The sequence below is a fragment of the Pleurodeles waltl genome, chromosome 1_2 (genome assembly GCF_031143425.1).
Source record: "Pleurodeles waltl isolate 20211129_DDA chromosome 1_2, aPleWal1.hap1.20221129, whole genome shotgun sequence".
Classification (NCBI taxonomy): Eukaryota; Metazoa; Chordata; class Amphibia; order Caudata; family Salamandridae; genus Pleurodeles; species Pleurodeles waltl.
This window is the reverse complement of record NC_090437.1, coordinates 995,441,871-995,462,569: the sequence shown is the minus strand read 5'-3', so window position 1 is coordinate 995,462,569 and position 20,699 is coordinate 995,441,871. Positions and strand designations below refer to the sequence as shown.

The 20,699-nt window shown below is 53.3% G+C and overlaps 1 protein-coding gene across 3 annotated transcripts in view; it reads right to left on the bottom strand.

Moving 5' to 3' along the window:
• GABRA2 (gamma-aminobutyric acid type A receptor subunit alpha2) overlaps nt 1-20,699 on the bottom strand; it is a 554,383-nt gene that overhangs the window by 376,071 nt on the left and 157,613 nt on the right. The gene's annotated exons all lie outside the window — the stretch shown is intronic.

Below are 20,699 nucleotides of genomic sequence, written 5' to 3'. Positions count from 1 at the left end.
CCCCACACTCTAAAACCTCTTATCCCACAGCAAGCAAGAAGACATTTTTCATTTTGGGTTTTAGTTTTACATTTGGGCCATAAGAGCTTGGCTTATCTCAAAATCATCCCACTTGGAATGGTGAGGGTTGCACTTTATGGACTTTGGGACGCTGCCATGTAGAAAAATCCACAAGACCTAGACACATCTGAAAACTAAACATCTGGGTGATTCCGGGGTGGTGTGTTTCTGGAAATCAGACATTTTTCCCACGTTTTTGTGATGGAACCTTCCGGAATCTGCAGGAATCCACAAAATTCCTACAACCCAGCATTGTCTCATCTATACCGATAAAAATTCTGCTGCACTTGTCAGCCTAAAAATGTTTTTTTGCAAACTTCCCTTTTGGACCCCCTTTGGTTCCCCCTCAACATCGACATGGTTTTGGCTCTTCCCTTTCACAAGCACTTGGCCCACCTACACAAATGAGGTATCATTTTTACCAAGAGACTGAGGGGAACATTGGATGGTATGAAATGTGTCCCAGTGCGGTGATCCCACACAGAAATGTGGGAAAATGTGATTTTTTAGCTAAATTTGAGGTTTGCTGAGGATTCTGGGTAAGAAAACATTGGGAGATCCACGCTAGTCACAGCTCACTGGACTCCCTCGGTGTCTAGTTTTCAGAAATGTCTGGGTTTGGTAGGTTTCCCTAGAAGGCTGCTGAGCCCACGACCAAAAACGCAGGTGCCTCCCGCAAAAACAGGTAGTTTTGTATTTGATAATTTTGATGTGTCCAGATATTGTTTTGGGCCATTTCCTTTCGCGGGCATTAGGCCCACCCACAAAAGTGAGGTACTATTTTTATAGGGAGACTTGGGGGGAACGTTGGGTGGAAGGAAATTTGTGGCTCCTCTCTGATTCCAGAACTTTCTGTCACCGAAATGTGAGGAAAAAGTGTTTTTTTGGCCAAATTTTGAGGTTTGCAAAGGATTCTGGGTAACAGAACCTGGTCAGAACCCCACAAGTCACACCATTTTGGATTCCCCTAGGTGTCTAGTTTTCAAACCTGTGCAGGTTTTCTAGGTTTCCCTAGGTGCTGGCTGAGCTAGAGGCCAACATCCACAGCTAGGCACTTTGCAAAAAACAGATCTGTTTTCTTTGTGAAAATGTGATCTGTCCACGTTGTGTTTTGGGGCTTTTCCTGTCGCGGCCGCTAGTCCAACCCCCACAAGTGAGGTACCATTTTTATCGGGAGACTTGGGGGAACGCTGGCTGGAAGGAAATTTGTGGCTCCTCTCTGATTACAGAACTTTCTGTCACCGAAATGAGAGGTAAAAGTATTTTTTTGGCCAAATTTTGCGGTTTGCAAAGGATTCTGGGTAACAGAATCTGGTCAGAGCCCCACAAGTCACAGCATCTTGGATTCCCCTAGGTGTCTAGTTTTCAAAACTGTGCAGGTTTGCTAGGTTTCCCTAGGTGACGGCTGAGCTAGAGGCCAAAGTCCATAGCTAGGTGCTTTGCAAAAAACAGCTCTGTTTTCTTTGTGAAAATGTGATGTGTCCACGTTGTGTTTTGGGGCTCTTCCTGTCGCGGGCGCTAGGCCTACCCCCACAAGTGAGGTACCATTTTTATCGGGAGACATGGGGGAATGCTGGGTGGAAGAAAATTTGTGGCTCCTCTCTGATTCCAGAACTTTCTGTCACCGAAATGAGAGGTTAAAGTGTTTTTTGGCCAAATTTTGAGGTTTGCAAAGGATTCTGGGTAACAGAACCTGGTCAGAGCCCCACAAGTTACCCCATCTTGGATTCCCCTAGGTGTCTAGTTTTCAAAACTGTGCAGGTTTTCTAGGTTTACGTAGGCGCCGGCTGAGCTAAAGGCCAAAATCCACAGCTAGCCGCTCTGCAAAAAATAGCTCTGTTTTCTTTGTGAAAATGTGATGTGTCCATGTTGTGTTTTGGGGCAGTTCCTGTTGCGGGAGCTAGGCCTACCCACGCAAGTGAGGTACCATTTTTATCGGCAGACATGGGGGAACACAGAATAGCAAAACAAGTGTTATTGCCCCTTGTCTCTCTCTACATTTTTTCCTTCAAATGTAAGACAGTGTGTAACAAAGAATTCTATTTGAGAAATGCCCTGTAATTCACGTGCTAGTATGGGCACCCCGGAATTCACAGATGTGCAAATAACCACTGCTTCTCAACACTTTGGTGGTCATTCTGACCTCGGCGGTAAAAGGCGCCTACCGCCGGTCAGAAATCCTCCATAATTCCGCCGCGGTCGCGGTAACCCGCCACGGTCATTCTGACCCGCAGCAGCCAAACCTCCGAAAATCCGACAGCCACAACAGACCGCCAGACCAGCGGTCGGCGGAAAAGTGGAGGTGACCAAACCTCCACCGTCACGCCAACAGAAATACGCCCATGCCATTATGACCCACCAATCCACGCGGCAGTCTTTCAAACGCGGTTTTCCATTGGCGGTACACACCGCCGCGTCAGAATATACACAAACGAACAAAACTCAGCCACATTGGACGATTTGAATTCCACACACCTGATACACATACACACACCACTCCCACACACACAATACAATATAAAACACACACCCACATCACCCACAAACCCCTACGACCAAAAATTCAGAAAGAAGCACTGAGAGACACATCAGCGATCACAGAATACCATCACACAGAGGCACACTACACCATCACCCACACAATATCCACACACAAAACAACACACACCACCACACTCAACACACTTAACTACACATACTCCACCCCACACATCATACACACCACTCCATTGCACCCCAAAGACACCCCCGCTTCTCAGACGAAGAACTCAGGGTCATGGTGGAGGAAATCGTTCGGGTAGAGCCCCAGCTCTTCGGCACACAGGTCCAATACACCAGCATTGCCCGGAGGACGGAGCTATGGCAGAGGATTGTCGACAGGGTCAACGCTGTGGGACAGCACCCCAGAAATCGGGAAGACATCAGGAAGCGATGGAACGACCTACGGGGGAAGGTGCGTTCCATGGTATCCAGGCACAACATCGCCGTGCAGAAGACTGGCGGAGGACCCCCACCTCAACCCCCACAATTTACAACATGGGAGGAGGAAGTCTTGAACATCCTGCATCCTGACGGCCTCGCAGGAGTCGGCGGAGGAATGGATACTGGTAAGTTGAAGCTTCACTACTGCTTCCCCCCCACCTGCATGCCAAATCATACCCCAACCCTCACCCCCATCCTCGAACCCCACCCTCACCCCCACCCCCATCCTCACCCTCACCCCCACCACCATCCTCACCCCCACCACCATCCTCACCCCCACCCCCAGCACACCTATTCCCTGCCAATGTCTCACCATCACAACCCACACATCCCAAAACCTAGGCCTGCATGCGTCCACTAAGCATGGACACCCATCACCAAAGCATGCCCAATGCATATACACATCCCCCCCACAAGCCACCCTCACCAAAGCCCCCACACACGAAGGCCAGCACTTGGGGACACGGGAACCCACAGATACACCCATATGCCACACATTGAAACTATAACCATACCTCTATACCCCTGCAGGACCCGACCGTCAACACACCGCCACGGAGGGCCCAGAATTCTCCACACCCCCCACCCAAGAGGCCGTCAGCGATGACAGCAGCTCTGTCGACCTGGACACTGATGACCAGCCCGGACCATCGGGGACCTCTGGACAGTCGGTTCCCCTCACACAGGCACAGGCCACTACAGACCCAAACCCCTCTGGGAACACCAGCACAGCTCCCACCCAGCGGGCCCATGCCTCTGTCTCCAGGGCGCGTCAATCTGCGGTGTGTCTACCACTACAGGGCACCCAGGATAACCCACCACCCCAACAACAACAGGGACCTGGGGGCAGTGGTAGTGGGCACACCGGCCAGGGGGCAGAGGCCCAGGGAAACAGGGCAACTCGGAGGGCAGCTGTGCGACAGGGGGGGGACGGGGCCAGGGAACCCACTCTCCACGAGGCCCTCACCACCATCATGGGAGCATACAACCGCTCCCAGGAGACGATGGCGACGGTACTGGCCCGGTTCCAGGAGATCCAGGTACTGCAGGAGGAACACTATCGGGGGTACAGGGAGGACATCAGAACCCTCACCTCCACCCTGGTTACCATGGTAGGGCTGCTGCAGGACCTCATCAACACCAGGACGGACACTCAACAACAACAAAGGGCCCCTGCCACTAGCCTGGACCAAGAACAGCCAACCACCTCCGCCGGCGCTAGTGGACAGGAGGCCCCCACACAACAGCAGCCCACCAGACCCCCACCTCCTGCAGGAGAAGAACCACCCCGCAAGAGGGCCCTGAGATCTCGCAAGAAGACAGAGTAGGATGTCAAGACCCCCGCCAGCAAAGGATACCACCTGATGTCATCCCACTGTCCCACATTGTCACCCTGTCCATCCTTGAACTGCCCATGCTCCATCTCTCCACAGGCCTCTGGACAATGCACCTGTGTGACTGTTACTCTGGACTCTGCCATGGACATTCCTTCACCATAGCCCCCACCCACTTGAAACCACCCATCCCATTTTGAGCACTGAAATAAACACCTATTTTGCACAAAACTATCTGGAGTCTGGCTGTGATTTCAAAATATTGTAATTGACATGACAGTGCAAATATGTCCTTGTACATAGTGAAGTCAACAAACAGCTGCCACAAAGCTGTAGTCCATGGGGAAACGAAGCACAGGACTCGTAGTGGGGACCCCAGATCTGAAATAGGGAGGGAAAAGCCACAACTAAGTCATCATACACTGGGGCAAATAGACAGGCAGCAGAGATGCAGGAGAGTAGTTCACATTTACTGAATTATGTTTGAATTGTTACCTGTGTCCTATTGGAAGTACTGTTCAATGATTCTGTCCCTGTTGTCTGTTTCAGCCCCGTCGTCTTCCTCCTCGTCACTCTCCACAGGTTCCACAGCTGCCACAACACCACCGTCTCGACCATCCTCCTGCAGGAAAGGCACCTGGCGGCGCAAAGCCAGGTTGTGAAGCATGCAGCAGGCCACGATGATGTGACACACCTTCTTAGGTGAGTACATTAGGGATCCACCTGTCATATGCAGGCACCTAAACCTGGCCTTTAGGAGGCCAAAGGTGCGTTCGATCACCCTCCTAGTACGCCCATGGGCCTCATTGTACCGTTCCTCTGCCCTGGTCCGGGGATTCCTTACTGGGGTCAGTAGCCACGACAGGTTGGGGTACCCAGAGTCCCCCAATAGCCATGCACGGTGTCTCTCTAGCTGTTCCATCACGTAAGGGATGCTGCTATTCCTCAGGATGTAGGCGTCATGCACTGACCCTGGGAATTTGGCATTTACATGCGAGATGTACTGGTCAGCCAAACACACCACCTGGATGTTCATGGAATGGTAACTTTTTCTGTTCCTGTACACCTGCTCCCTGTCTCTTGGGGGAACCAAAGCCACATGGGTCCCATCAATGGCACCAATGACGTTGGGAATATGTCCAAGGGCGTAGAAATCACCCTTCACTGTAGCCAATTCGCCCACCTCAGGGAAAATGATGTAGCTCCTCACGTATTTCATCAGGGCAGACAACACTCTGGATAACACCTTCGAAAACATGGGCTGAGACATCCCAGAAGCAATTCCCACTGTTGTCTGAAATGACCCACTTGCCAAGAAATGGAGTACTGACAGGACCTGCACCAGAGGGGGAATCCCTGTCGGTTGGCGGATGGGAGACATCAGGTCGGGCTCCAGCTGGGCACACAGTTCATGTATAGTGGCACGGTCAAGCCGGTAGGTCAGGATAATGTGGCGTTCTTCCATTGTCGACAGGTCCACCAGCGGTCGGTACACGCGAGGATTCATCCGTCTCCTCGCCAAACCCAGCGGACGGTGCCTAGGAAGGACAACATGGAGCACAGAGTCAAGCAACCCACAGGTACGTACTCACAGCTTGCACAGTAAACGATTCTCTATGCAGTGAATGGCGTGTCTGAGTGGCTATGCAAGGCCTAGGCCTGTGTGACGCAGTTGAAATTGAGCCATGTGGACCCTCGAAATGGCGGCTGCCTGACCTGTGAAGTGTGACAATGGGATGTGAGGTCAATGCTCTGGCGTGGCACACCGCGGCGGTCGGCGGTCGAAGACCGCGGCGCGAAGCCGCATTGGTTAACATTGAAGCCTATGGGTTTCAGGAGCCAATGGCGAAGGGCGGTGGCGGTACGCACCGCCGCGGGCGTGACCGCCATTTTCTATCTACTTATTCACTCGCGACTTGAACTTTCACAGGAGAGGACCTATACTGCAAGTGTTGCTGTGACCTCGGTCTGGAAGGGACAATGGCTGCTGCGCCTGGGGAAAGGGCCCCTGCCTTCACTGGAGAAGAGTTGGAGAAACTTGTGGATGGGGTCCTCCCCCAGTATGCGCTACTCTACGGTCCTCCAGACCAACAAGTGAGTTTAATTCAATATGGATTTGGGGCCACTGGCTGGCTTGGGGGCCTGGCGGGGGCCTGGCGGGGATGGGGGGCATGTTGGGGCTGGCGGGGGGCCTGGCGGGGGGCCTGGCGGGGATGGGAGGCATGTTGGGCCTGGCGGGGGCCTGGCGGGGGGCCTGGCGGGGATGGGGGGCATGTTGGGCCTGGCGGGGGGCCTGGCGGGGATGGGGGGCATGTTGGGCCTGGCGGGGGGCCTGGCGGGGGGCCTGGCGGGGATGGGGGGCATGTTGGGCCTGGCGGGGGGCCTGGCGGGGATGGGGGGCATGTTGGGCCTGGCGGGGGGCCTGGCGGGGATGGGGGGCATTTTGGGCCTGGCGGGGGGCCTGGCGGGGGCCTGGCGGGGATGGGGGGCGTTGGGCCACTGGCAACGAAAATGCAGACAAACTTGAACGTGGTATTTCTCCCTCCCTGTACGTGTCACATAGGTCCGCGCCCATGAGAAGATCGGGATTTGGCGTGCCATCGCCAAGGAAGTCCGGACCCTGGGGGTCCACCATCGACGGGGCACCCACTGCCGCAAGAGGTGGGAGGACATCCGCCGCGGGACCAAGAAGACCGCCGAGTCTCTGCTGGGGATGGCCTCCCAACGTAGGCGGGGTGCCTGCCGTCAACTGACCCCCCTGATGTTCCGGATCCTGGCGGTGGCCTACCCTGATTTGGATGGGCGCGTGAGGGCAGCACAGCAGACACAAGGGGGTGAGTACAAGCATTATCTACTCTGTTGTCCCGCAGTGGAGGTGTCTGGGTGGGGGAGGAGGGCTGTGGGTCCCCCTAGGCCAGGGCGATATCTGTAGGCTGGGCACCCCCGTAAGCCCCTGTGTCCCCAGCCACCACCCTCAGTAGTGTGTCAGTACAGCCATCCCTGGGCCGTGTCATCCATGGGTGCAGTTGTCAACTCTAGGCGTGTAGGGCATGTTCCACGGAATGCGTAGCGGACCCCAAGTGCGCAACTTAGTGCAGGGGGCATCTGTGTCTGTCATGTCCGCTAACTGTACCGGTGATCCATGTACTCAAAATCTCTTTATTTCTCTCCCCCCCCCCTTTTTGTTTGTCTTTCTGTGCTTGTGTGCATCAGCATCATCAGGCGGAGGAGAAGTGGCATCGGGGCAGGAGGGAGCTGCATCTCACATGGCCCAGGAGGGCCATGCCACAGAGTCTGACTGGACCAGTGAGACGGAGGGCGAGGGGAGCTCCACAACGGGGACGACTGGACCCTGCAGCGACACTGACACGTCCTCGGAAGGGAGCTCCCTTGCGGGGGTGGCACCATCCGTGCCCCCCGCCATTACAGGTACAGCCGCCACCCAGCGCACCATCTCCGCCCTCCCAGCAGCCCCTCAGCGTTCGCCCCGTGCCCGCTCTGCCAGGAAGCTGGGCATCTCCTTCGCCCCAGGCACCTCAGGCCCTGCCCCTGTTACCCCCGCTGCCCTCAGTGAGGAGGTCATTGACCTCCTCCGAACGCTCATTGTTGGGCAGACTACCCTTTTGAATGCCATCCAGGGGGTGGAGAGGGAGGTTCATCGCAGCAATGCGTACCTGGAGGGCATTCATTCGGGTCAGGCTGCCCATCAGCGATCGTTCCAGGCTCTGGCCTCAGCACTGACGGCAGCCATTGTCCCTGTCTCCTGCCTCCCTCTACTAACTCCCTCCTCCCAGTCTCCTGTTCCTCTGCCTGTCCCACCCACACCATCAGACCAGCCTGCACACACCTCAACACCCAAGAGCAGCTCATCCAAACATAAGCACCACAGATCACGCAGACATTCACACAAGCAACATTCCGATGCAGACATGCCAACAGTCACTACCACCTCTGTGACCCCCACCTCCTCGTCTCCCTCCTCCCTCCCTGTGACGTCTACACTCACACCTTCATTCACCTCACCATCAGCCAGTGTTTCCATCACCAGCATACCCTCCACTACAGTCCGCACACGTGCAGTCACCACCCCCACTGCCATTTACACGTCCCCTGTGTCCTCTCCCACTGTGTCTGTCACCCCCTCTTCCACACCACACAAACGCAGCCACCCACCCATCCAACAGCCATCCACCTCACGACAGCCTCCCGCTCCTGCACCTGCACCCAAAGACAGCAAACTTGTCTCGCCTACAACCACATCCTCTCCCTCCACTCCCATACCCACTGTACCTACCACTCTCCATTGTCCCAAGAAAATCTATCTCTCTACTGCTACCTTCTTTCCTGACCCTGAGCCCCCCCCTCCTTCTCGTCGGGGTAAAAAGAGCACCTCAGCCACCACCAGCCCTGAAGCCCCCTTGACAAGGGTGCAGGGGTATTGGAGCCCACCAGCCAGCAGGTCTGGATCTTCGCCCAGCAGCAAGGGGACAGCCATCCCACCCCCTGGGAAGAGGAGCAGAAGGCGGAAGGGCCGCCGCCGGAGCCCGGATTCGATATCCCCCCAGGACACTAGCCAGCCACCGTCAACAGCCACAGCTCCAAAGGGAGGAAAGGGCCACAGACTCCCGACTAAGGAGGGCAAGGGCAGCAAGGCGGAGAAGTCAGGCAGCAGGCCTGCTGCCCATGGAGGACCCGTCACAGCTGCCCAGGAGGAGCCCGCAACCCCCATAGCCGCTGCCCCGGGAGGAACCGGCACAGCTGCCCCGGGAGAGCCCACCACCCCCATAGCCGCTGCCCAGGGAGGACCCAGCCCAGCTGGCCAGGAGGGCCCCACCACCCACATCCCAGGTGGGCATTGAAGGAGCACCATCCCCGCTGCCCAGGAGGGCACCACCAGGCAATGAGCAGTTGGCCATAGAATGGCCGCCGTCTCCAGCACCGCTCCGCTGGGGACCGCCGTCTCAAGAACCGCTGAACTGGGCCCTTCAAGGCAAGAACCGCTGAACTGGGCCCCGCCATCTCCAGCACTGCTCCGCTGGGGACCGCCGTCTCAAGAACCGCTGAACTGGGCCCTTCAAGGCAAGAACCGCTGAAATGGGCCCTTCAAGGCAAGAACCGCTGAACTGGGCCCTTCAAGGCAAGAACCGCTGAACTGGGCCCCGCCGTCTCCAGCATCGCTCCGCTGGGGACCGCCATCTCAAGAACCGCTGAACTGGGCCCTTCAAGGCAAGAACCGCTGAACTGGGCCCGCCGTCTCCAGCACCGCTCCGCTGGGGACCGCCGTCTCAAGAACCGCTGAACTGGGCCCTTCAAGGCAAGAACCGCTGAAATGGGCCCTTCAAGGCAAGAACCGCTGAACTGGGCCCTTCAAGGCAAGAACTGCTGAACTGGGCCCGCCGTCTCCAGCACCGCTCCGCTGGGGACCGCCGTCTCAAGAACCGCTGAACTGGGCCCTTCAAGGCAAGAACCGCTGAACTGGGCCCCGCCGTCTCCAGCACCGCTCCGCTGGGGACCGCCGTCTCAAGAACCGCTGAACTAGGCCCTTCAAGGCAAGAACCGCTGAACTGGGCCCTTCCAGGCAGGAACCGCTAGCCCTTTGGCAGACGTGGCAGGGCAGGATCTGTCTCGGGCAGGGCTGCAGGATGTCCTCTGGCCAACATGCCTCCTCCAGTGGCAGTGGAGTCTGTTATGGACTGTTTGGACTGTGGCTTTTCTCTCCCCAGGATGGCCCAGTGGGCAGGCCACCCACTGTATGGACTGTTTGGACTGTGGCTTTGCTCTCCCCAGGATGGCCCAGTGGGCAGGCCACCCACTGTATGGACTGTTTGGACTGTGGCTTTGCTCTCCCCAGGATGGCCCAGTGGGCAGGCCACCCACTGTATGGACTGTTTGGACTGTGGCTTTGCTCTCCCCAGGATGGGCCAGTGGTCATGGAGTCCCCTCGTGGATCTGGCGTCGTGTACTCAAGTGGCTGAGGTGCCCCCCCTTCCCTTCCCCCTGAGGTGCCTGTCCTTTTTTCTTTCTGATGTCCCTGCAGTGTTCTCTCCGTGGAGTTCTTGTCGTGGGACTGGGCCTTGCCCCTTTGCTCAGGACCCCTGTGGTCCACGGACAGTGGTTGGACTACATTTAGTAGCTGTATATATTTTGTACATAGTTTATTTATTTATTTGGATTACTGCTGTCCATTTTTCAATATATCTGCCCGTTTGAGATCTCTTCTTTTGGTCTTTGCATTATTTCGGAAGGGGGGGGTTTGTGGGTTGTGACAGTGATCGGTGGGAATGCATTGATGTGTGTGTTGTAGTGGGTGTGGGTGGGTGGTTGTGTGCCGGTAATCTTTTCCCTCCCCTGTGTCGTAGGTGCAGTACTCACCGATGTCTTCCGCGCCGCCGGGCGTGCTCCTGGTACAGGAGCAGGTATAGGAGTGCGGGGATGACCTGCAACTCGGGTTCCATACTGCCGGAATCTCGCGTGGAGTATGTGGAGGTGAGCGTTTTCCCGTTCGTAGTCTGTTTCCGCCGTGTTTTTATCGGCGGTGCTCCCGCCCCGGAAAAGGTGGCGGATTGGTGGGTCGTGATAGGGTGGGCGGTACATTGTCTGCCGTCTGGCTGTTGGCGGGGACCGCCGCGCTGTTTGTTTGTTCCGCCGTGGCGGGCGGAGTGTTAATGCGGCGGGCTGTGTTGGCGGTTCCCGCCAGGGTCAGAATTGCATATTTTGGACCGCCGGCCTGTTGGCGGGTTGGCCGCCGCTTTATCACCGACCGCCAGGGTCAGAATGAGGGCATTTATCTTGTGGCCATTTTGAAAATACTAAGGTTTTCTTGATACCTATTTTTCATTTTTCATATTTCAGCAAATGAATTGCTGTATACCCGGTATAAAATGAAAACCCATTGCAAGGTGCAGCTCATTTATTGGCTCTGGGTACATAGGGTTCTTGATGAACCAACAAGCCCTATATATCCCCGCAACCATAAGAGTCCAGCTGACGTAACGGTATATTGCTTTAAAAAAATCTGACATCCCAAGAAAAAGTTACAGAGTAAAACGTGGAGAGAAATGGCTGTTTTTTTCACCTAAATTTCAATATTTTGTTATTTTCTGTAGGAAACACTTGTAGGACCTACACAAATGACCACTTGCTGAATTCAGAATTTTGGCTACTTTTCAGAAATGTTTAGCTTTCTGGGATCCAGCATTGGTTTCTCACCCATTGTGGTCACTAACTGGAAGGAGGCTGAAAGCACAGAAAATAGTAAAAATGGGTTATGTCCCAGTAAAATGTCAAAATTGTGTTGAAAAATTGGGTTTTCTAATTCAAGTCTGCCTGTTCCTGAAAGCTGGGAATATGCTGATTGTACCACCGCAAACCCTTTGTTGATGGCATTTTCAGGGGAAAAGCCACGAGCCTTCTTCTGCAGCCTTTTTTCCCATTTTGTTTTAAAAAACGAAATTTTTGCTGTATTTTGGCTAAATTCTTGGTCTCCTTCAAGGGAACCCACAAAGTCTGGGTACCTCTAGAATCCCTACGATGTTGGAAAAAAAGGACGCAAATTTGGCGTGGGTAGCTTATATGAACAAAAAGTTATGAGGGCCTAAGCGCAAACTGCCCCAAATAGCCAAAAAAAGGCTCGCCACAGGAGGGGAAAAGGCCTGGCAGCGAAGGGGTTGAGGCAGGTTCCTTGTTTTCTTCCTGAATAGGTTGGAGTCCTAGTCAGGATGCTTGAATATGTCTCTAATCTTACTTTGTTATGTAATGACACCTCGTGGCGTTCAACGTGTTACAGCAGCTGGCATATGCAAAACTCTGTAACTGCAATTTAGCTAAAACAAAAACTATGACCTATGGCAAAGGATGGAATTACTTAACATGGTTTACTGCTAGAGCTAGAATTAAGGGGCTGAGAGTTTGGCAGAGGGGTTACTCCACCACATACACGACGAATAACCCGGCCATCGTATTACGATCTCTATAGGCCACAATAGGATCATAATATGGAGTACAGGATATCCGGCACATTTGTGACACTCTATGCCCTCCACTAAACTCTAAGTGCCTAAATTATATGAGTATCTCAGTGTTACATTTGATTCAAGGTTATATGGTTTAAACATTTGGAAACTTTGAAAGAAAAATGCTCAAGGACAAATGACAGGATGAACACATTGAACTGGTCACACTGTGCTGTTTTACTCTTCTCCCCCTGGAACTATATTATAGTTCCATAGCATTTAGTGGTTTTTGTGGCAATCATTTAACCTTGAAGATAATTCCCATAGGTCCAACTTTGCTATTAGAAATTCTACCCTCCAGGCTCTTATTGGACTGGAATTAAGCCGTAGGGCAGTTGTATGTTTAATAGACGGAACTGTTCTTTTGTATGATTACAGTTTGGGAGCAGGCAAACTTCCACAAAAATTATAAATGAAAGCGTTTTTGTGGTACTACATTACTGTAATGAGCGTTGTCCTAAATCAAAGTATTTGGACAAGCTTTAATTGTCTCGGGCCACCTGACATGAGATGGTACTGTCCAAAATTGTATTTAGAAGAAGTGTTTAATCTCTGTTTTAGGTTCATACATTTAAGAATTATTTTGTCTAGGCCTGGAAATCACAGGCTGGGCACTTGGTGTGCCTTATGCAGAACTGCCATATGGGGTAAAGAAGGAACAACATGCCCTACGCCCAGTCATTGCCAGCAGTCCTTCTTTTATATTATATTTATTTACAGATTATTATTTGCAGGCAAGCTTACTGTTTTCATTAATGGTGGATAGCATGTGGAACAAGACCACTAGATGACACAAAACACCATGCTATCTCTTTCCCTGTAGGGCATTTTTAAATAGCTATAAACCGTTGCTGTTTATTACACCATGACATAATGGAAGAAGTATCCATATTTTTGGGAATTTAGGAGGTATTATGCTCATGTATGTGAATCTTACTCGACGTGGTAGTCTAAAAATGAAACTATAAATCATCCGTTTTATAAGTAAATTGAATAATGAACACTTTACACATTTTTATAGGACTATAATTGCCCCGCTTCAGAAGGACCGAGGCCTCAATATTTCAATAAATGTTTTACTGAAACCTTTTCTCTTACTTTTCTGAAAGAATTTAAAACATTTTTTAATAAGAGCTTTCAACCCTTGTTCAAGGTTTTTACAATTTTAGATTTTCTGAACAATGACATTTGACCAGTGTCTCATTGACAGGTGGATAATGATTACTCAAATTCCCTCATTATGAGTGACCTGCTCTTTTCCGATCCATTTGCAAAGTACTCTTTGCAAAGAAATCGTAATTGAAGGTTTTGTGGTAATTACCAAATCCCTTCAATTTTCCCAAGTAAATCCTGCAAATAAAATCTGCATACTATGGCCCTCATTACAAACCTGACGGTCGGTGTTAAAGTGGCGGTAACATCGCCAACAGGCCGGCGGTAAAAAAAATGGGATCACGACCACAGCGGAAACTGCCAACATAGACAACCACTTTAACACTCCGACCACCAGGGCGGTAGCAGCAAACACCGCGGCAGTCACCGCTAACACGACTGGCTGAAGACATTGTACCGCCCACTATATTATGACAGGCCAATCCGCCACCTTTTCCGGGGCGGTACCAACGACATCAAATGCACGGCAGTACACTGAAGGGGAACCACTCACCTTTCAGGTCCTCCCCATGTTGATGTATCTACTAATACACCAGGGAATAGAAAGAATGCGTCGACGACGACGGTGAGTACTGCACCTAGCACACAGGGGAGGGGGGAGGAAAAAGAGAGTGACACACACAAGCAGCACGCAACCCCCACACCCCCCACCCTCACCCACAACACCATACAAACTAACACATCCAACAACAATACAGATAAACCCTGTTACCCCCTGGAAGAATGCAAGAACAAAAGGAATTGATTTCAATCAATGATATTTTGGAACAAGCAGATATAGCAAATGAATTAAAAAAAATCAGTATATACAAATATTTACATTATGTATGGAAGGCCGTACACTGTCCCTTGCAAATGTTCGTGGGCCAAAACATCATGGGCCAAGCCCACACTTGACTCCTGCCTGAAAACGGAAAGAACACTGCAGGGGCATCAGGTCGAAAAACACAGGCACCTCAGGGGGAATGGGAGGGGGGGTACCTCACCCGGAAGATGGTACTGCGCCACTGCTCCTCGAGGGGGCAACATGCCCACAGCGATGTCCTGGGGAGTGCAAAGCCACAGTCTCACAAGTGGGTGGTTTGCCCACTGCTTGCTCCTGGGGAGTGCAAAGCCACAGTCTCTCAAGTGGGTGGTTTGCCCGCTGCTTGCTCCTGGGGAGTGCAAAGCCACAGTCTCACAAGTCTCTCAAGTGGGTGGCTTGCACACTGCTTGGTCCTGGGGAGTGCAAAGCCACAGTCTCTCAAGTCTCTCAAGTGGGTGGTTTGCCCACTGCTTGGTCCTGGGGAGTGCAAGGCCATAGTCTCTTAAGTCTCTCAAGTGGGTGGTTTGGCAACTGCTTGGTTCTGGGGAGTGCAAAGGCACAGTCTCTCAAGTCTCTCAACTGGGTAGTTTGCCCACTGCTTGGTCCTGGGGATTGCAAAGCCACAGTCTCTCAAATCTCTCGAGTGGGTGGTTTGCCCACTGCTTGGTCCTGGGAAGTGCAAAGCCACAGTCTCTCTAGTGGATGTGTTCTCCACTAGTTCTGGAGGGGGCTTTGTGCCCAGAGTGCTTCATCCTGCCAAGGACTGGGGGAGTGGATGCTGTTCTCCACTGGTTCTGGGGGGGCTTGGTGCCCAGAGTGCTTCATCCTGCCAAGGATTGGGGTAGTGGATGCTGTTCTCCACCGGTTCTGGAGGGGGGGCTTTGTGCCCAGAGTGCCTCATCCTGCCAAGGACTGGGGGAGTGGATGCATATCTCCACTGGTTCTGGAGGGGGCCTTGTGCCCAGTGTGCTTCATCCTGCCAAGGATAGGGTGAGTGGATGCATATCTCCACTGGTTCTGGAGGGGGCCTTGTGCCCAGTGATGCTGCACCTGGGGTGAGGCAGTTCCCATTCCCTCATCTGGGTGTCTGAGGCATGAGATGTGCAGGAAACAGGTAGCATGATACTCCATGGAGGCAGAGACACACTCCATCCTGTGGCAACTTAGGCTGCAAACTGCTGGTAGTTCTAGTGCTGGTGGTAGTGCCTCATGTGGTGTGTGGAGGGTCCAGGACATCTCCTTCAGCCTCGGATGGCTGCCCACTGGGGATGCTGCTGATGTCCAATATAGTGGCACCAGCTGGGCACATGGCGGTGCATACGGCGGTGCAGGTGGCTGTGGCGGTGGCTGCGGCGGACATGCTGCCGGTGCTGCCTGTGGTGCAGGTGTCTGTAGTAGTGGAGGGAGACACCAGGGCGTCTCCAGCAGCCTCAGACAGCTAACCACTGGGGAGGATGCTGGTGACTTTCGTTGTGGCAGCAGCGGTGCAGGGGGTGTTGTAGGTGGCGGTGCAGGTGGCGGTGCAGATAGCAGTGCAGATGACGGTCATTGCGGCGGTGCTTACCGTGGTACAGGTTGCTGGCCTGTCAGGAGAAATGCTGGTCACCAGTCCCTCACCAGGAGGCTCCATGCCGTGAGGTGACTTTCCCTTGCTTTTGTGTCCCTTCCCCACCTTGGTAATCGCTGCTGGGACCTTGGCACTGTCCTCTTTGGTTTTGGATGAGGCCTTGCTGGGTGAGTGGTGCGTCATTTCCCTGCTGCATGCCGGGCCCTTCTTAGCCTTGGCAGGTGGTCCTTAGCATTGGTAGGTGGAACACTGGCAGCCCTGACGGGTGCCCCCTTCGATCCTCTCGGACTTGCAGGGACCACAGTCGATACCGATTTTGTGGCTGAGGTGCTGGCCTGGGATCTAGGCATCCTGGCCCTAGGGGAAGGACGGGGGGAGGTGTAGGGAAGAGGTCAACGTTAGCCAGGAAACTTTTTTTTGACACACTGGGACAGGAAGATGGAGGGTGTGTGGGAGTGGAGGAAGAGGTAGTGGTTGTAGGAGGTGTACGTCTGCTGAGTTTGGGTGAAGGTGCATGGGCTGGAGGCTGTTGTGAGGTGGATGGCTGTTGAGTGGGTGTGTGCCTGCGTTTGTGTACTTTGGGAGGAGAGCTCACAGACACACTGGGAGAGGACACAGGGGACGTGTGCATGGTTGTGGGGGTAGTGATTGCTCGTGAGGGGTGTGTTGCAATGGGAGTGCTGGTGATGGAGGTAGTGGCTGATTATGTAGTGCATGCAGGTGTGAGTGGAGACGTTACTGTGAGGGAGGTGGATGAATAGGAAGAGGGGGACACAGTGGAGGAATTGGATGTTGGTATGTGTGCATGTGTATGGTGCTTGTGTGAGTGCCTGTGTGATGATGTGTGGTGCTTATGTTTTCCTGAGCCACTTTTGTGTGTTGATGTGTGTGCATGCTGGTCTGAAGGTGTGCTTGGGATAGGCTGAGGTAGAGGGGATTGGGTCTGGGCAGTGGAAGTTGGAGGGGAGGCTGGACACAGGGACAATGGCTGCCATCAGTGCTGAGGCCAGAGCCTGAAATGCTCTCTGTTGGGCCGCCACGCCAGATGAATGCCCTCCAGGTATGCATTTGATTGTTGCAAATTCCTATCGACACCCTGGATGGCATTCAGAATGGTTGACTGCCCAACAGTGAGGGATCTCAGGAGGTCAATAGCCTCCTCACTGAGGGCAGCAGGGCTGACTGAGGCAGGGCCTGATGTGCCTGGGGCGAAGGAGATGCCCACCCTCCTGGGTGAGCGGGCATAGGAAATACGCTGAGGGGCTGCTGAGAGGGCGGTGCTGGTAGGGGGGGTGGTGGCTGTACTTGTTGTTGGGGTGGGCACAGAGGTGGCTGCCACCGCCAGGGAGCTTCCATCAAAGGAGGAGTCGCTGTCACTGGTGTCCTCTCCTGTCCCCGTCGTGGAGCTCCCCTCGCCCTCCATCCCACTGGTTCCTTCACCCTCAGTGGATTCATCCTCATGGGCCATGTGGGATGGAGCTCCCTCCATCGCCAGTGCCTCTGCTCCTCCGCCAGATGATGCCAATGCACACAAGGACAAGGTGACAAAACAAGAAGGGGGGGATAGACAGAGGATACACATGGTCAATGCCAGCAGCACCACTACTGTTGGCGTCCACAACACACACTGAGCTGCCCTATGCACTAGTCCATGCCCAACCACTCACTAAGGTAGTCACCAGCCCATGGGGTACAATACCTACCAGCACCTGCACACCTGACACCCACGGAACCCTACCCAGTAGTAGTTGGCCACTTGTACCATTGGGGTAGGGGGGCTTAAGAGCCTGCAAACAAGGGACCTACCCTGGCAGGATCGCCCCGGCCTATGGTCACCCACAGCCCACATCCCCCACCCAGCTACCTCCTAAAGTGTGCAAAGTCGGGATTCAGAATCTGTACTCACTCCCTTGTGGCTGCTGTGATGCCCTCAAGCACCCATCCAACTCTGGATATGCCACAGCCAGGATGCAGAATATCAGGGGGGTCATGGTGCGACGGGCATCCCTTCCACTTTGGGAGGCCAGCCCCAGCTGGGCCTCGGCCGTCTTCTTGGTCCAGCGGCGCAGGTCCTCCCATCTCTTGTGTCACTGGGTGCTCCACCTGTGACAGACATCCAGGGTCCGCACCTCATTGGCGATGGCACACCAAATACCCTTCTTCTGGTTGGCGCTGTCCTAGAGGGATTAAACAGCAGAAAGTGTACTTACTCACCCGTCCGGACCGTCACACTCATTGCCCACCAGTTCCCTCACATACCCTGACCCACATAAACTGACCACCTCTCATGCAGCATTCAGGCTAGTATGCCCTAGCACCCCCCAACATGTGGCTTACTTCCACACCAATCCAAACAGGCATTGTCCACGCATCATGCTCATCTGGTACTCACCTGTTTGTCTGGAGGACCGTAGAGTAACGTGTACTGGGTGAGGACCCCATCCATCAGTTTCTCCAACTCCTCCACAGTGAAGGCAGGGGCCCTTTCCCCAGACACTGTAGCCATTTACGCTTCCAGACTCAGGTCACATCAGCACTTGCAGTGTAGGTCCTCTCCTGCTGATGGTCAGGTAGCAAGTGAGTGAATAGTTAGAAAATGGGGGTGAAGTCCGCAGCGGTGGGTACCGTCACCACCGGCGTATATTGCCATTGGCTCCTTGAACCCATTGGGCTCAATGATAACCAATGTGGAGTTGCGCAGCGGTCGTCGACCGTCTACCGTGACGCTGCACAATACCAGCGCAGTTACCTCATTTCCCCTTGTCCCTCCTCACAGGTCAGGCAGACACCATTTCAGGGGGGCACATGGCATGGCACCTAACTGCGTCACAGCACATATTGGCACATATATTGACTCTACATTACACACACTGCTTCTGTGACTTTAATGCAAACACAGTTGTGCTATCTATGTGGTAAATGACCTTCTGCTTACCGTTCTACTCCATAGGCTACGACCACTGAGGCAGAATGTGAGATGGCGGTGTCCTCCGGTGTACAGACCCCTGGTGGACCTGTCGACAATGGAGGACCTACACATTATAATCACATACAGACTTGATCATGCCACAATCCGAGAACTGTGTGTCCAATTGGAGCCAGACCTGATGTCAGCTATCCACCACCCCACCGGAATTCCCCCTCTAGTGCAAGTCCTGTCACTGCTCCATTTCCGGGCAAGTGGCTCCTTTCAAACTACAGTGCCCATGGCATCAGAGATGTCTCAGCCAATGTTCTTTAACATGTTGACCAGAGTGTTGTCTGCCCTGCTGAAGCACATGTGCAGCTACATCGTGTTCACCCAGGTGGAGGAATTAGCCACAGTGAAAGCTGACTTCTATGCCCTGGGACATATCCCCAACATCATTGGTGCAATTGATGGTACACATGTGGCATTTGTCCCCCCCGGAGAAATGAATAGGTCTACAGGAATAGAAAAAGCTATCATTCGATGAATGTGCAGATGGTGTGCTTGGCATACCAGTACATCTCCCATGTGAATGCCAAATATCCTGGCTTTGTGCATGACACCTATATCATGAGGAATAGCAGCATCCCTTATGTGATGGGCCAACTCCAAAGGCACCAGGTGTGGCTAATAGGTGAGCCCAAGGTGCCCACACAGTATGTAGGTGTCTGGGTATGGGGTTGTCACTAAGGGTTAGTGTGTGTCTCACAATTGTCCCTCGATATTTACAGGTGACTCTGGTTACCCCAACCTGTCATGGCTACTGACCCCAGTGAGGAATCCCAGGACAAGGGCAGAAGAAACGTTACAATGAGCCCCATGGGTGAACAAAGAGGATTATTGAAAGGACCTTCGGCATCCTGAAGGCCAGGCTCCGGTGCCTCCATCTGACAGGTGGACCCCTGTACTACTCACCCAAGAAGGTGTGCCAGATCATCGTGGCATGCTGTATGTTGCACAACCTGGCATTGAGATGCCAGGTACCTTTCCTGCTGGAGGATGAGCCTGGAGATGGTTTTGTGGCAGCGGTGGAGCCTGTGGACAGTAAGGAAGAGGAGGCAGATGAAGAAGATGTGGACAACAGAACAAACATTATCCAGCAGTACTTCCAGTGACACACAGGTAAGAGACTGTAACTCGTCTTCACATTTCAGTATACTTTAGCATATTGTACATAGCAGCCTCTTACCATTTGTGTATGGCCACTGACTGTTCCCTTTGGGTTTCCTTTTTTCACATCTGTGTACCCCTTTCTGGCTTCTGCTATGCGTGCTGCTGCCCACCAACTGTCATACATTGCAATTATTTAATGAACATTGACTTTGCAATGCTTTGAGAATGTTGTTAGGATACATCTTTCGAATCATTACAATGACTCCAGTATGGTTTATATTTCAATGGTGTTTATTTTTTGTGCTAAATAGTATGGGGGTACGTGCAAGGGGCTGAGGTAATGGTGGAGGAAGGTCCATGGTAGAGTCCAGTCTCTTGTTATCACAGGTGCATTGTCCAATGGGGCATAGGAAGGGGAGTAATGGCAGTTCAAGGTGGACAGGGTGACATAGTGGGACAGAAGGGTGACAATCAGGAAAGTCCTGTTTCCTGGCGGGGGTCTTGCCAATGTTCTCTGTCTTCTGCCTGGATCGCAGGGACCGTTTACGGGGTGGTTCTCCTTCTGCAGGGGGTGCGGTGCTGGTGGCCCATTGTTCCTGTGGCGGGGCCTCCTGTCCACTAGCGCCGGCGGAGGTGGAAGGCTGTTCATTGGTTTGACTAATGTCAGGGGCCCTTTGTTGTGCCA